The sequence below is a fragment of the Trachymyrmex septentrionalis genome, unplaced genomic scaffold (genome assembly GCF_001594115.1).
Source record: "Trachymyrmex septentrionalis isolate Tsep2-gDNA-1 unplaced genomic scaffold, Tsep1.0 scaffold209, whole genome shotgun sequence".
NCBI classification, from domain to species: domain Eukaryota; kingdom Metazoa; phylum Arthropoda; class Insecta; order Hymenoptera; family Formicidae; genus Trachymyrmex; species Trachymyrmex septentrionalis.
In genome coordinates, this window is record NW_017305277.1 from 1 (window position 1) to 4446 (window position 4446).

Genomic DNA, 4446 nt, shown 5'->3' on the forward strand with positions numbered 1-4446 from the left:
TGTTTACTTTTTATCTCAATTGCGGCTGTCAAGTTATTTAAGTTTACCTTTTATACGAGTTCTTTTCCTTTTTCCGGTTTTATAGACTATTAACTAGAACTTGGCTATGAGACTTGACATCATTTTGCTCAATTGCATGAATAATATTATGCTCTACGTCTGGACCCAACCGAACTGCACATTTTCGCGTTCTATGATTGTTGCGACAAGAATTATTTATTTATACAATATTTCTTTTTTTTACTATTTTTATTCTATTTACTTTGTTTAACATCTGAAGAGGGCTCAATCCGGCAGCCGAAACTTGTAATGGTACCTTTTCTCCGAATATTTTATGTATTGATATATCGTTCTGCATTGTTAACTTTATGTATCTCTAATTAATGTCTTTAATTATATGTGTTCTATTTTATGCGCTGATTCTTATTTCGCCGTTTAATTTGTTTATTTATGTTACATATAAAGAGTCTTTATACCGTTAAATAAATTAATGTTTTATAAAAATGTATAATATGATATTTAAATATATTACTGAATTTTTTAAATTATTTTCAGTCTCCTTTTTCCCTGCCTTTATTCGGCGGTTTAGAATTATATTTGATAAGAAGGTATACAATTTTTCCTCAAATAAGTTAATCAAATTATTAAAATAAAAATTAAATAATAAGAAATTATAATTCTAATCTCTATTTCTTTCTGGGTTTCCTCCACAATTCTAAAATATTTTTTTCGCTCTCTTCTGTCTGTGACATCATCTGCTTATCACGTATCTTTGAAACCTGCACATTCCTGTTTCTCCTTACCTTGACTGGAAAGAATCTTCTTCTTCTATAGTTATTTAGAATTAATTAATAATATGATAGCTGTTCAGTAGTACAATAAGTGTTCGATAGCTACTCAATAATAGTTTATAATAGTTTGATAATTAGGAACGTTCAGCTATTTGTATTACATTACTAAAAATATTATAATTAAAAGTTGCTAAATTAAAATCATTACTAAGTCATATCATCAAAAAAATCGTAAACCAAATACTATAGTTATTTAATAAAATTGTGAGTAATAAGAAAAGAGGATGTGGAAGAGAATATAACGAGAAAAAGAGAGAGCGCGAATACTATGATAAGTATAGGATCACGATGGGTAAGAGAGAGAGCATGAATACTATGGCGAGCATAGGACTACAACGGGTGGGACATATATCATTATGCATACTATTTGGCAACGTCGCAATGTAACAAAATTACATTCATGATGTTATCGCGAAATATATCGTATTAATAATCGTCGAATGTCCTTAAAAAAATCTTTTATTACACTAACAAAGCTGTCGTCTATCGGCGCTTGCATTTTTTATCTCTCACTTGTGTTGATTGAACAATTCCATATGCATCCCTAAAGAAATGTGATGGAGGGGATGAAACTTAAAAAGAGCTCGAGCAATGTTACTACATCAGTCGTTCAAACGGACCATTATTGCAACGCTTTCCAAGCATGTACGATTTCAAGAGATTTTACGTTCCTATTCAAGATAAAGAGTTTTATAAACAGTAAGTTTTTATTTTATAATTTTTTTAATACCTTTTCTCTACTTTGTTTATCTGTTTTCCTTTTTTTTCTCTATTATATATATATATATATATATATATATATATGTACGCATGTATATACATATTTATATATTATACTTTTTTCTGCAGAGCATCTTCTTGTAATAAACCCCGTCATACATCTCGTATATTGGGAAGAAGATTTACTCGTATTCCTACAGCTTACAAATACCTAGATGTCGGAATCGTCGTGGGACCTGTGTCTTTTATGGAAATTGCAATTGGTGACAACCAAGACAGGAATCTTTAACTAATCTGGACGTTACTAATACTATGCGATGTGGACAACATGTTAAGAATTGCGCGTTACAAAATGTATTGAAAATATATAATTGGTGGTTGCAAAAGAATTTTTAAATAAAAATATGTTAACGTATTTATTATGTATTTCTTTTCCCTTCTTTTGTAATACATATACTCATGTATACGTATATGTATAAACATACGTATAAACGTATGTATGAACGTATGTATAAACATATGTGTATAAACGTACGTATAAACGTATGTATGTATGTATGTATGTATGTATGTATGTATAAACGTATATGTAGAAACGTATGTATGTATGTATGTATGTATGTATGTATGTATGTATAAATGTATGTATAAACGTATGTATAAACTTGTGACAAAAAGATATGTAGAAAGACGTGATAAAACATGTCGCGACACGTTTGAATTCTTGGAAAGAGTGAGGAGGGCCTGTCTCCCCTCTTCGATTCCAGAAATATTACCGTATACGTCAGAATTTACGCGGATGCAATCAGTCTTGCGATACCCGCTTATACGAACGGTTAAAAAAATGTACTTCGCCAAAGAGAGCAGCGCATCGTACGACGTGAAGAAGGAATATAACATGTAAGTTTCAACATTTTATACACAAAAAAAACGTTTTTTAACATTATGTATGTATGCAGTCCGCAGCATCGTGCGATGCGTTTACTGAGCAGACATTATTTACGATCTGACGAATACGGGCTATAAATTTTTGGAAATTGGAATCAACGTTGGTCCACCGAGTTACGTGGAGATCGTCCTGGGAGATCATCGCGGACACGAACTGTCGCTGTCTCTCGGACCTGGAAGAGTCTCTACGAGCAGCGATGGAATATTTACAAGAGCTTCGAAACGAATACAAGGACAATTTTATAAGTGTTGGACCGCTAATCGTCAGTGTTTGTACGCTGAACGACGCTACGCTCGTACGTCTCGATTCTTCGTCCGTACACATTACGATGACCGAAACAACGCTACGCCGTATGTTTGACTTTGACGGGTGTATCGATGTAACTTTCGAACGATTAGCCCGACTCGTCGATACGGTTGATGCAAAGTATACGCGATTCTCCAATATCACGTCTGAGACTCCATACGCGACAGCGTCTTCTTCAATGGATGTCAACTCATCGATTGCGAGCTATTAGCTTCAATTTTTAATACGTACGAAAAAAAAGACGATGTAATAAGATGCGAATAAAAAATTTTCGTCCACATCATTTTATATATGTACTTTATTTTACTCTCCATCCATCCTATACCTCGACGTGCTAATAAAAAACCGAAAAAACTGCGTCATAAAAAAAAGAGGATTCATTTCTTCCATCCTTTCTTCACTCATATCACGTTATGAGCTCCAATAATTGTGTCATGTAAAGCGTCGTGCACGCTCTATCTTTCTCTAATGTGCGAGCCCTTGTTATCTACCCATTTTTAGAATGGACGCAGGGCTCGCAGCAGCGGCGCTTTTGATACAATTTTGTTCAAAATACACAATTTTGATACAACACCTGCAAAATGCAACATTTACAATTTCATCAAACTTTATCTGTTAGTGTAATTTAAGATTTTTTCAAGAGTATGAGATGTCTGATATCATTAATAAAAATAACGTGATTTGATTGAGCAAGTTATCCTGCTTAGTACTACAGACGAGTACGTCGTGTGGGAACAGCGATGCGATGAATTTATAACATCATTTAAGGAGAAGTCGTTTTAAACGCTCGCGATTATCAATCGGTAATAAACAATCACTGATTGCATGTATCGCGCGGCTCAAGGGTCTGAAGGAATCTGTGCGTGGAAGATTCGTGCATATGGGCGCCGGGTACGGACTCCGTTGGCGCATTATCAAAACGGCGTTCGAAAGCCGTATTCTGATGGGCACAGTGATGAACTCTAAACATATCGAGTTTCGCCGATTCCTCGAAGACACGAGTGAAATTGTGCTCGAGCATGTGCATAGTGTAATGCAACAATATGACTCTATAAAAATAAACTGTTTTTAATGGATGATAAACGCGCAAATAAAAGTTGCCATTCGGAACTATGAACTATATCAATGCATCGATTTGCGCGAGTGGTACGTGTCGCCCATCATCGCTAGAAGAGGAACGCGATAGCGGATTGGCATTGTCGCGTATACTGTATTTAACAGTGAAGGCGAACAAGCACAATCCTCTCGCGCATGATGTCATATTAAATTCCCGCAAGAAATTATGCTAAAGGAAGCGGTAATCAATATGCAAACCGCGGACAATGCGTATTTCGCATGATCTGTTGTTGCCGCTCTACACCCGGCCTAAAAAAATATGGAACGGAAATCCTCATATCCGCATTATACATTAGTTCTAAATCTCGCAGACATCGAATTTTCAATGACGTTGAGTCAAATTAAGAAATCTGAAACTTGGAATGATACTTTCATCAACGTCTATATTCATGAAAAGGGGATTGTGCCGATACGACACGCCGACCGAAAGAAGAGCAAACACGTAAACTTTGTACTGTACGTACACATAACAACAACAACAAAAACAACAACAACAACAACAAC